Source organism: Panthera leo, chromosome D2 (assembly GCF_018350215.1).
Source record: "Panthera leo isolate Ple1 chromosome D2, P.leo_Ple1_pat1.1, whole genome shotgun sequence".
In the NCBI taxonomy this organism is placed as follows: Eukaryota; Metazoa; Chordata; class Mammalia; order Carnivora; family Felidae; genus Panthera; species Panthera leo.
The window spans coordinates 55,654,267-55,667,967 of NC_056689.1; the positions used below are offsets into that span (position 1 = coordinate 55,654,267).

Below are 13,701 nucleotides of genomic sequence, written 5' to 3' on the forward strand. Positions count from 1 at the left end.
ATCTCATGAGTAAATTTATTTTAGTGATTCTGTCTTCAAATTGATACTTGGCTCTCCAATTATATTTTTAGAAAGGACTTATTACTTCTAACCCAGAATTTTCTTTTCTGGTTCTGTTGATACTTTGTTAAGACACAGAGTCACTGAATTAATTTCAAGGTGTAGGAATCTGGGAGATTGCATAAGGGAAATGAAGTGGAAAAAATGGAAAATGGTACAGCTTTGTGCCATTTCCTGACTTGTGTAGGTGTTATTTTTTCCATTAGAACTGTCCTTTTCTGTCACCAGAGATTTGTAGTGAAATGTAAAAACATGTAACTAAGTCATATGGTGCTAGACTTCGTCGCTGAAATGACTGAAAAATCTTTTTTTTAATAGAAAACATTTATTAAGTAACACGATAGATAACTTCTTGTATTCTGAGTGTACCCTTTATCATTATTTGTTTCTAGTGGCAAGTATTTAGCACAGAATTTTATTCCTATTCAACTTAAAAGTGATTGGACTTTTGCTGTTTGGGGAGGAAATGGTAATGTATCAAACTGCATTTCAACTGGAGTAAAAAGACTTTATTTCAGAGTTTGGTGGAAAAGAAATGTTCTCAAAAGAAAACATTGTTTTGAAAGGTTGATCAGTGTTTATAGTTAATAGTTTAAGCCATGATTTGGTTAGAGCTCAACTTAGAAAGTAAGAACCTGGGGAATAAGTGAAAATATATAAAAATTCATAAGTATTAAATCTTGAGTCTGGAGCTTTTTGTAGGCATGTGAAAATACTTTACTATGGTTTGTTGACTAGTATTGTGAGATGTTAATTGTGCTCTTGCCAACCTTATTTGGTCAGCAGTATGAAGTGATCAGGGATTATTTGGTACGTTAAATTCCTGTTAACTTGGTATTCTAGAAGGATCAGTCATTTTTCATGCATAAAGTCTGAGTGGTAGCCTGAATGCTGTTTTGGCCTCATTTCAACTCTTAAGTCTATTAAAAATGCAATCTTCTTTTAAATGTGAGATAAATACACTGATTTTATCTGTTCTAACATTGGGAAATACAATAGCAACCCTTATTGAAGACTAAGGTAAAAACCTTAGGTCTCCCCTTTGCATTGTAGCATTTTCCAAAGGAAAAGCAAATAGATCTGGATCTCATTTTAGATGCTTTTTATTTAAGACAAGTCTATTTTTTCAAGTTTTTATTATGAACTGTATGAGTGTGGTGATACTTTTGTAAATACTACAAGGTATGTTAATTTTACGGTATTTATAATTATAATCTATTTCTGTTGTGTACAGTCTAGTTCTGTCTCAAATATTGGAGCACAGAGAGTCTTGGGGTTCATTGGATATAATCAGTCTCAATTAGAATCAGTCTTTTAAGAATGCAGATGCCTGGGTTCTACACCAGATTCACTGAATCCGTTTGTAAGAGCGAGGCCTGAACATGTTCTGTATTTTCAAAGTGTTAGTGAAGGTTTTTGGTTTGGGTTTTTTCTTTTTGTATTTTTATTTTATCTATTTTTTATTTTATTTTATTTTATTTTATTTTATTTTATTTTATTTTATTTTAATTTAATTTAATTTTATTTTATTTTAATTTTAATTTTATTTATTTTTTTATTTAAAGTTTATTTACTTATTTTGAGAGAGAGAGAGTGCAAGAGCAAGTTGGGGGGAAGGAGAGAGAGAATCCCAAGCAGGCTCAGCACTGTCAGTGCAGAGCCTGATGCAGGGCTCAAACTCACAAACTGTGAGATCATGACCTGAGCCGAGATCGGACACCCAATCGACTGAGCCACCCAGGCACCCTTCTTTTTGTATTTTTAAATTTTATTTATTCAGTAGATCTTTTTCTGACCATGGCAGAGACACATAGCAAAATTTGCCATCTTAAGCATTTTAAGTATACAGTTTAGTGTTAAGTATATTCATACTGTTGTGACCATATGAAGTTTTGATTGACCCACGGATTAAATACTATGATTCATCCCATTCTAGTCTTTCATTTTTTTTTTTTTTTTCACTTTTTCTTTTAATGAAAAACATGGAATGTGGGGAGTTCAAGGGATCTGTCCTCCTCACATAATGAGTTGCCTCTAATAACTCATGACTCCAAACCATTACACTGATGTGTGTGCCACTTTGGCACTCTTTACTCAACCTCAGAATGCGAACGAGAGCTTTTATCTGCTGATCTTTTTCTTTTAGATTCACTTTTAATTAAATCTCAAGTATTAATTCAGTTTCACTCTTGAGACTCACATTGCTTTTTTAGAAAGAGAACTAAATCTATATTATGAAATTACCAGTTAAAAGATTACATTAGAAACTTATAAATTCATTGTTAAATAGAAGCATTGTTGATTTGGTGCCAGAGGAGGTGAATCTTGAAGAGTAGGTAAGGCCTAAAGAGGACAGGAGAGAATCTCCCAGGAGACAGAATTTGACGGGCCTGGTTTAAAGTGCCATCACTTCTGCATTTTTCATATGTGATCTTGAATAAGTTACTGAGACTTTCTGAGCTTCAGTTTTCTTATCTGTAAAAGGAAGCTTGTACTACCCACCTGCCTCAGAGATTTGCTGTGAGACTCACATGAGATTCTGTATGTTAAATACTTGGTACTTTGCCGGGCTCTTTGCAGATACAAAAAAGAAAGAAAGTGAGAGCGTCTGGCAGGAGGTAACGTAGTGAGGGGCAAGGAAAGTGAGAAAGTCCTATTGAAATTTGTAGAGGAAGCCATTTGTATTGATTAGAACTTTGAAAGAGGCAGATAAGTCTGTAGTAGAGAGGGACACTGGGCAGCCAGTCTTATTTTAGCTCTAGTCAAATACATAAAATCTTGGAACTATGATTAAAACCTGGAATGCTGATTTTCTGCATTTCTTAGTGCTGTTCCAGGGGAATATTGTCCAACTATTAGTCATTCTTTGTTTCTTTTCAAAGACTAGAATAAAAGTTGTTAGAAAGTAGAAGATGCTTAAGATTAAAAATTACAAAGCTGTGTAGAATATATCTGCATTTCCATCACTGAGTTTTTTGTAGAGTCAAGCTTGAAATTTTACATGCTTCGAATAACAAAATGTAAGAGCTAAGTGTGGGAGTGTGAGGATGGGTGTGTGCGTATGTGTTTAATCATCAAACTTTTCGCTTTCCAGTGAAAGAATTTGGGGACTCTTCTGTCAAAGATTTAGTGATTTTTAGTTACACTCTTCTCAAACTGGAGTTCTGAGCATTTCAGACATAAATCAGATCATAGGTAGTACAGTTTAGACATGTTCATTCCAGCAAACATTAAATCGACTAGAAACATTTTTGCCAGGAAAACTTGGCAATGTAGCTCTAACTAGGTAAAGATGGATTAAGAAAATAACCAGGATAGCAGATTCTTGTGAGGTGCTGGGAATTGGTGAGTCTGTGTAGACCAGTTTTTCAAACTGAATCAACAGATTGTGATTGTTTTAAGATCAGTTTAGTGGGTCCTAACCAACATTTAAGAAAGAAACACAAAGAAAAGGAGAGCGCATAGCATATAATAAAGGGTAAATACTGTTTCATTGAAATGTATGCCATACATATGAAAACTGGGATAAGTGGACTGTGTCATTTTGTAAAGTATATCTGTTTCTGGTTTGCAGTCAAAACTCCAGTGGCTTTGAAGGCCATTATGTAAACCATACCCTTTCATCCTGGTTATTCTGGTACCTTGGAGAGCATACTAACAACTTCCTGTGTTAGGAGGCTTACAATTAGGAGCCTACACCTTTTACTGTCTGACCTTCAAATTCCCTTCTTCCTTTCCCTGCCTTGTTGATTTGAACTCATTTTCTTCTTTTTTCCTATGCTGATTTCAGTTCCCTTGAAAAATGTCTTGGGAAAATTATTTTTATTACATAGGAATTTATTTCGTTATTCATTGCTTACTTATGCCTGAAATTATCTGAGTTCCGTGTTTTAGGCAGAGAATCTACTGAATTAAAAGGACCTAGGTCCTGCCCCCAGAGAATGTTCACAAACCAGTGGAGGAGACAGCCATGTCAACCATTATGTTACCATGCGACATAAGTGCTATTTAATAAAAAAAATAAAAACCATGAGAGCAGAGTAAGAAATGCCTAACATGGCCCCCAGGAGAAAGTGTCAGGAAGCATGGAATAGGAGCAGTGGGAAGTTGACAGAATTTTATGTAAAAAAAAAAAAAAAAGTGATCAGGTTGGATTTGGACTTTAAGAAGATGGCAGTTCTGGATAATGGGAAGCAAACTAAAATGAGAAACTAGTGGCAGGGAGCATAGAATTATACTATTCTTCAAGGAAAGATGAGTCGGGGTAGTTGAACTGGATAGTGTATTGGAAGCAAGAGAAATGACGTGACCTGAGGGTAAGGAGTGAGGTGTGTGTGTGTGTAGTTAGTTACATTTTGTCTTCAATATTCCTGAGTGAAACCTTGAATATACAGATGATTCTGCTTAGTTCATCCCACTCCAGCACATCTCCATCAGTATACTCGAGTTTCCAGAGAGGTGAAGTGTTTGAGAATGATGAAGGAGTGAATTCCAAGAGCACTCCAGAATGGTAGCTCTAAAAATGCTTGTTTATCTCTGTATGTTAAATTTTAAAATTACAAACCTCCTCTAACATTCATGAGGTGAACAAGTGATAAATGGCATTAAATTTTGTATAAGGTACCCTAGGAATCCTTTTTTAAGGTTTTACATTTTACAAAGTGATCTAGAGTCTTTAGATGATTACTACCTAGGAATGCTATCCTTGTGTCAATTTTAAGTGATTTACTATATGACAGCAAAAGTAGAACTTTTCCACTTTTAAGCCTTATCCCATAGATTTGTATGGTTTCAAGAATAGAGATTTAAGAACCTCAAAAGAACATGAGAAAAGTTAGGATATAGAAGATTTCCTAGCAATCATGAAAAGCTTGGGATACTATCAAATATCTACTGCGTATTGAGCAAATACAATCTGCTAGTCTCCCTCTTCCTTTCACCCCCAAAGAAACTAAGAATATTTGTCAAAAACATACCACTTTATTTCTGGAGAGGAAAGAACATTGTGTTGCTGGGATCTGTCATGTGAACTGTTAAATGTCCTCTTGTTTGTTTTCATTTGTGTCAGCTCCCCACGCCTCCTTTAGACCCCCACTGTGTGTACACACTGCCTTGAAGGTGTTGGTGTGGGTTTTGGGTTTATGGTTATTGTTATTATTGCTATTATTACAAAAGAAATATATTCCTGTTGTAACGGGAACCTTGTCTGGATGCCAGGGGAGCCATGTACAGTCTTTGGCCTTACTGGGCCTTGACAGATGTTTTTTTCCCCTCAACTCCCTTTAAAAGAGCCCCATGATACCGTGCATTTTCTCTCAGGTGGGGAATGAGCACCTTTTTCTGTTTAAGCAGTGCTATTTTTCTAGTCCATCATTGTCCTGCTCATTTAAATTGGGAATGAAAAGGCAATTTCACCAAAGAACAACATAGATTTTAATCCTTTACCTGACTAAAAAAACAAAAAGAGAAATAGGCCAGTCTACTAGCTTGTCATGAGCTCTCATGTAATCCTGACCTTTTAAAATGTCAGTTATGCTTTTACGATCCAGATCTCTCTTCAGTCTGGCTTTACTAACTCAGGCTGGTGACACACTTTTTTTCATTTCGAAGCAGCCCAAGGCAGAGGTCTATCCTTTTCATCTATTATTATATTATTTGTTAAAGTCTATTTCAAAGTGTTTTCTAAGAATTCTTAGTTATAGTACTCATTATATTAATAATTTAGGTTTGTGCTCTCACCAAACCAGTATTTAGTTATATCACTTAGGGATATTTCTTCCCTCACTTCCAGGAACTGTTATTTTTTAATCTATGCCGTCCAGTCCAGAATCCCATGTCTTTCACTGCTTATGAACCCTCCCTCCTTTTCTTTAAAATTAACACCCAAATGTATTTGGTCTTAACATGCATAGTCTTACCTGAGGTGATAGAAACAAAAATCAATTTGTTGGGAACAAAAACTTTATCAGACGTAAATAGTTTGACAGAAGTGTCTGTGAACTCACTGCATTCCTAGAGAGGAGATGAAGACATTGGACTGTATGTGGTGCTTAATGACCCTTTGCTCTGACTTCTATTCACCAAGTAACTTTCTGATTACATTTTGGCTTCCTGGGTACATTTTCCCCTAGTAAAATGGGTGAAGATATGTTAAATAGGGATTTTCTTGATAATTATATTTTTATTGTAATTTAAGAAATTTGACAATCTGGTTAAATTGAAAAGAAATAGAAGATACAAGCCCTAAAAGGCTTATCTAATATTTAGATCTACTCTGAATAATAGCCCTTTATGAGAGATACTAAGCCCAGAGATACAGAAAAGCTAGCAAACTATGGCTTTATGCTCAGTAAGCACCCCTGAAGCACCTCTCCTTCCCCCATTTAGAGCATTCATAATTTTTTGAACCTTTGTTCTGCTCTGATTCTAGTAAACTTGGTTAGGAACATAATAACCTTAGCTGTTACAGAGGGATTGCATGTCTTTTGTTTCAGATCAGTAGTTCTTAACTGTTTTCCACTCACACCTGAACAAGATGCCACGCTGCCATCAGCGGTAGCTCTGGTTTTGAAAGCGCACGCACGCGCGCGCGCACACACACACACACACACACACACGCACACATTCCTAAACCCCTACTCCTCCATGGTTCTGATCTCTGAGGAGTGATCATTCTCCTTAACCTCAATTTTGAGAATTGCTTTTTCTATCTATCTAAATCCATCTAAATTCTATTTCAGAGAATTTGGATGTCAGCTACATGGAAATCAGGTATTAAACTGCCTGATTTTAAGAGGTCACTTCCTCTTCTGTCATCTTCTGAACTTTATTTCTCAGCGTTTCTTTGTCACTTTGGTCTACTCTGCCCTTTTATGGTTTCTCCTAGTCCAGTTCTGTGGAAGGAAAACTTGGTTGTTCAGTAGTTTAGATGTTCAACTGTACTGTACATGGCTTTTAGAAAATCTGTATACCCCATGCTGCCCCTTCTCTACTCCACACTCACATATACACATAAAATTTGTCATAGTCCTTGGAATATTCTTGTATCCAAGTATGGAAGATACACGTATTGAGCAAATACAATCTGCTAGCTAGGGATTGATGCATTCCCAGTGCAGAGCAAGGACTTGGCAGTAGACTTATCCAGGCCCTTAAATATACTTATGTTTTCTGTGCTCAAAGGACCAGAGATAAGTAATTAGAGAACATAATTTTAGATTATTGTCTAGCAAAAAAATACAGTTCTTAGCCTTGAAGGGAACTCAGGGTGCATTTTTATGTGTTCTTGTATTTAAGTAGAAGAATCAAGCCAAATAAAAGTATATCTCTTTAACTATTTGGTCTACTCTGTCAAGTGTTGTCTCTAATTTTCTTCCCCCTCTCTTTTCCCGGGATTACCTTTTTCTGCTAAGATCAGCTCTCACCCAGACATCATTCAGGGTCTTTATTGCTCTTTTTAGTCAAGAAGAATGTATTTTGGTCATCATTGATAATTGCATTTGCTATCGAGTTTTACTGGTAGTTAGCAGATACTGGAGAGACTACCTGAATCCATCAATCTCAAATTCTTCTAAAATTTCTTCTTAAAATTGTCAGTTCAGCTGTCTGCCACATCTCCTCTATTTGTTCTTTTACTCTAAAATAACATAAGCATTGACGACCCACCATTTACATTAACCACAGGAATGCTTTTCTTTGAGAATTTAAGTAGTGTAGTATTGACAAAGTAGGCGAGTTCAACTGTGTCTAACCTCTGATCTAGAAAAACATCATTGAGTAAATCATTACAGATAGGGTTGTGAAACAACACATCACTCTTAAACTGTGCCTTCCAAAGTTTTTATGAATATTATCTTATTCTTTTACCACACCCTTAAGAATTAGGCATTGAGCAGAGGATAGAAAGACAAAGTGGTCAAGGTCATGCAGGCTATTTCTCTCCCAGGAGAGAAACTCAGAACTAATCCAGGGAGTTGGAAGTCAAGTTTCTCTCTTCTACAGCCCTTCCTTCCTTTTACTAGTCCCTGGGATCTTACTACTCTTTAGTGGAGGTGAGGTATTTCTGATTGATAAATAATTTACCTGTTACAGAGTTCTGTTATTGAGCAGAAAAGACATGAAATCAAACAAGTGATTTTGAAATCCGTGATGAATTATTGTTTTTCTAAAGATCTTACACAGTCAGATGTGAAGGACATACCGTGATACCAACCATAATCACTGAACTAAAACATAGTGCTTTCCCTTCAGTCGAGTTGAGTGAAAGTGCTGCAGGATAGAAGCTTGCCCCTCTCTGGTTTACCTCCTTACTGCCTGAGAGTGTTCTGAATCAAGGCAAATGCATAAAAAATGGAATGACTGGAAGCAAAGGTAAAGACTAGCTGTTTAAAACTCAAGCAAAACTAGCCAGTTTTTAAAAACACCTGTTTTTTGTTTGTTTTGTTTTGTTAGAAAACATGAAAAATTGTGATAGAATTAAAAACTTCAGGAAGTTGAGGTTAATTTAAAGTTTTTTAAATCCTCTGAAATTAAAATTCATCTAAACTTAGATCTTATTGAGAAAATTTCTAGAGAAAAACAAGGTAAGAACCTTGATAATTTAGGGGCGCAGTCAAAAGTGGTTTTATTACTATAGTTATAAAGTTAGTTATTATAACAGGGCCATTTAATGACACTTGGGCAAAGGTTAGTATTAATGTGAAGGTTGTCAGATCCAAGTGAAGCTGCTGGTCCACTTGCCTTCCAGACATCTCAGATTCAGAATCCTTTAACACCTCACCTCAAGTGTGTACAAAACAGAACTCATCAGACATATACATACCCCAACAGTCACCAGCCCCCAGCTTCATTGCCTGTGTTCCTATCTCACTAAATGATGCTGCCTGAGACTAAAACCCAGGAAGCATCCTTGATGCTCTTTCTCTCTCCTTTTTTGCTAAGAGAAAACAGAAGAGTATAAAATGTGATCCCTGCCTAGTTGCTTACATCTCAAGTAGCCCAAGTAGCTTACATCTGCTTGGAAAGCTAAGACAAAGACAAGTCAGTAAAGGATACAAATTATAAATACACATGATTTCTTATGATTGCCAATGTATTTACAAACCACTGTGGCTTGGAGTTCAGGAAAAGATACAGTCACTCCAAGTGGAAATGGTTTTGAAATGGCCCAGGATGTAACTGATAAAGAGCACCCTATTGCTTGCTCTGATGACCTGTGGTTCATCAGTACGTTCTCGCTCATCCTGTCTTTTTACCAGGAAACACATACACAAATGACCCTTTGTTGATATCTCTTTCTTTTAAGCAAAGCTGCCATTTGCGATTTTAATCTTTTCATCTCCTGAGCTTCCCACCAGTAATCGCTGTGAGCGCCTCTTAAAGTTGCTATATAGCTTGTGACCGCCTCTCCGATGCTGTTCTTCAGCACCCTGGTGCTCTGTTGCTGTTCCGGCTTAGAGTTCAGTAGGTACTGATAGCGTTTCTGCAGTATGCCTTAGGTTTGAAGGCGCCTTCCCCTTGCCATGGTGCTGTGAAATAGATACCTGCCTGCCTACCTACCTACCTACCTACCTACCTACCTACCTACTTGTAGTTATTTGTTCTGTCTTTGGGAACTAAACAAGCCATTTTGCCACAGCCATCGTTTCAGGGCTGGTTTCATGGCCCTTTGGAAGACTTGTTTACGTTAGTTGAGGTTAACTAAAATATTGAAGTACTACTATTGAAACATGGGATAGCAGCAGATCCAAGTCTCACAACCATAAAAGAGGTTAGATCTCACCTGTGGATGAATTATTACTCAGTTTTTTATTCTGTGTGGGCATCGCTTTAGAAAAAATTGCTTTCTCAGTTTTCTTCAGAGTACTCTGTCCTCTTATTGGGTATCTCTTGATTTCATTAATCTCTAAGCATATTGGTTTTGTTTTGTTTTTTAATCTTTTTGTTTGTTTACTTATTCTGAGAGAGAGGGAGAGAGGTAGGGAGGGGCAGAGAGAGAGAATCCCAAGCAGGCTCCACACTGTCAGCGCAGAGTCCGACGCTGGGCTCGAATTCACGAAAAGTGATACCATGTCCTGAGCCAAAATCCAGAGTTGACCACTTAACCTGACCCACCCAGGCACCCCTCTAAGCATATTGTTCACCCCAAATACTAAAGCCTACTTCCAGAGCACAGCCCTAGGTATGGAGCAGTGTCCAGAAGATTTTCACACTTTGATGATGATTGTGCTTCTCAAGGTGGGGAGAACAATTTATCTCCAGTTTTTCTCTGCAGTAAGATGCCATGATATTTCTTAATCTTTTTTCATAAACCTTGACCAACCCCCTTTACCTTTTTATGTATTGCTAAAGTGCACTTAGAGAATATATTTTTATGCGTTGAAAAGGCAGTGATATCCCACTTATTTGTAGGCACTTAGTAACATCAGGAACACCTCCAAAAACCAAAAACTGAGAAATAAAGTCCTCTGAGCAGTTGAAGTTGTTAGAAAATCCATGTACTTTACTCAAACTATTCCTGAAAACATCATTTCAGAGCCTGTTTATTTTTACTTAAAGGACCAGTCTAGCACTTGAGATGCCTGCCTCAGCTGTCAGGCAGAAACACTCTTGAAGGTAAAAGTAGGGCTTCGAGCCACAGCTACTATCTGGAAGCCAATAAAAAGAAACATTTTAGTAACATACAGACTGCCAGCGTGACTTTTTCATATTAAGGCAGTCAGATTTACTTAATTGAGTAGCCCCTAAAGCTATCAATGTATTTTAGTTCAGTATAATAAAAGTAATGGCTAAACTTTAATAATAGTGCACATGATAACCCCCCTGAGTCATTAAGAAAGAAGAAATTGTGTTCAGAGGAGGATATAATTTTTAAAAGACTTCTATCAAAAATGTTTTTAAAATTTTAAATGTTTGGTACTTGAAGTGTAAACTTTATGCAGAAAATTCACCTTAGGTTGTAAAAAAGCATTAATGCACATCTCTGAGTTATTTGTTACTGAGGTATGTTTAATGTGATTAGCTGACAGTAAAGGTAACTGATGACTTCGTAGTTTTTTCCTTTGCACTAATCCTAAGTGGAAGAGGGGGCACGTGCTCTATTAAGACCAAAAATGGTTACGTGTTTTGGCCAAGGTTACACAACTAGTAAGTGGCAGAATACTCACCACTGTTTCCCAGTGCTCTATCCTGTGACAACATATTATGCTGTTGGTACTGTCTGATAGACATAGCGGCAGGGTATGTCCCAGAAGGGTCCTTCTGGCACTAATTTCTCTGTGAGCTACAAAGCGTGCAGCTGCATGAAGAGTGTATTAAGCTCCTGTGTACGTATCATTGTGTCTGAGAGTTGAAAATGACTTAACCGTCAGTCCCCCAAGGGTGTCACTGGTGTCTCCCCTTTTCTAAATTTAGGAAGGAGATATTTGCCATTCGCATACAGCAGGAGGAGCTTCTTCCTGTTGACCTTTCAGATGTTGCCTTTTTGAAACTTTTACTGAAGGACAATATATAGGCAGGAAAATGCACATATTATAAGCATACTGCCCAGTGAGGCTGTTTTCCAGTCGCCTTCTGTCTTGTCTTTTCTTTGTTAGATTTTGGCTCTATTGCCAGCACATAGTTTAAAGTTCACCATCACCGGGGCACCTGGGTGACTCAGTCGGTTAAGTGTCCGACTTTAGCTCAGGTCATGATCTCACGGTTGGTAGGTTTGAACCCTGCATCAGGCTCTGTGCTGACAGCTCGGAGCCTGTAACCTGCTTCAGATTCTGTGTCTCCCTCTCTCTGCCCCTTCCCCACTCGAGCATGCACGTGCTCCCTTGCGCTCTCTCTCTCAAACATTAAAAAAAATTTTAAGTTCGCCATCCCCATGCACCTGTTATAATATTTCTGAATCTTTTTTTTTCCTTTCTATTATTTTCTTTTATTTTTTTAGTTTACATCCAACTTAGCATTTAGTGCAACAATGATTTCAGGAGTAGATTCCTTAATGCCCCCTTACTCATTTAGCCCACCCCCCCAACCCCTCCAGTAAGCCTGTTTGTTCTCCATATTTATGAACCTTTTATGTTTTGTCCCCCTGCCTGTTTTTATATGATTTTTGTTTCACTTCCCTTATGTTTATCTGTTTTGTCTCTTAAAGTCCTCTTATGAGTGAAGTCATATGATATTTGTCTTTCTCTAATTTCGCTTAGCATAAAACCCTCTAGTTCCATGCACGTAGTTGCAAATGGCATGATTTCATTCTTTTTGATTGCCAAGTAATACTCCGTTGTATGTATGTGTGTGTGTATGTGTGTGTGTGTGTGTGTGTGTATGTATGTATGTATACACACACACACACACACACACACACACACACACCCCACATCTTCTTTATCCATTCATCCATCAATGGACATTTGGGCTTTTTCCATACTTTGGCTATTGTTGATAGTGCTTCTGTAAACATTGGGGTGCATGTGCCCCTTCGAAAGAGCATACCTGTATCCCTTGGATAAATACCTAGTAGTGCAATTGCCGGGTCGTAGGGTAGTTCTATTTTTAATTTTTTGAGGAACCTCCATATTGTATTCTAGAGTGGCTGCACCAGTTTGCATTCCCGCCAGCAGTGCAAAAGAGATCCTCTTTCCTCTTTCCTTGCCAACACCTGTTGTTGCCTGAGTTGTTCATATTAGCTATTCTGACAGGTATAAGGTGGTATCTAATTGTGGTTTTGATTTGTATTTCCCTGATGATGAGTGATGTTGAGCATTTTTTCATGTGTTGGTTGGCCATCTGGGTGTCTTCTTTGGAGAAGTGTCTATCATGTCTTTTGCCCATTTCTTCACTGGATTATTTGTTTTTTGGGTGTTGAGTTTGATAAGTTCTTTATAGATTTTGGATACTAACCCTTTATCTGATATGTAGTTTGCATGAAAGAATCTTTTTTTCTTGGTTTATTCACAATTCAGTGACCAATTTCAAATTTAAAGTAGGCATCTGCTAAGACATGTAGAAGACTACATTCTGTAGTCTCACGTAGGTCCTTTCAGATACCCATGGCACCGCTGACTAAAACTGCTGTCTTGCTAGTTGTGAAAATAAAAACATAGTGGAATCTTCCTTCATGAAGAGTAGTTTAAATGACAGATTTGACCGATAGTTTGGTTTGGTTTGGTTTTGTATTTAGACATGTTTCAGCAGCTTTTTACCACCTGGTCTTAAAAATCTCCCTGAGTCAAGAAAGGGGGAGTGCCTGTTCTTTTGTGCTTTGTGCTTTGTGTGTGCTTTCTGACATCTCACAACAATCCTTTGAAATATCAATACTGAGTTCCAACTCCAGATGAGGAAACCAAGGTTCAGAGAGGTTAAGTAATTTACCTAAGAGCCTGTAGATAGTAAATGTCAGAGCTAGAAGTAGAATGTGAGTTTATCATATTCCACAATCTGTGCTCTTTCCATTAAAAGCACACTGCTTCAGAGGCCAGAGGGGTGTGAGGAAGGTAGGAGGCCAACGTAGGCTGCTTATAATTGCATCTTTCAGTGTATTTGAATTATGAAATTATTGATCTCTATTTCTCATTGCCCCAGGAAGGGAGCAGAAGGGTTCCTGTATTACTGTTTGCAGAATTATAAGTCCAACCAATTAGTCATGCTGAG

At 37.5% G+C, this 13,701-nt stretch overlaps 1 protein-coding gene across 2 annotated transcripts in view; it reads left to right on the forward strand.

Annotated features, from left to right (window-relative positions):
* The window catches only part of LCOR (ligand dependent nuclear receptor corepressor), a 144,407-nt gene that overhangs the window by 117,530 nt on the left and 13,176 nt on the right, over nt 1–13,701 (forward strand). The gene's annotated exons all lie outside the window — the stretch shown is intronic.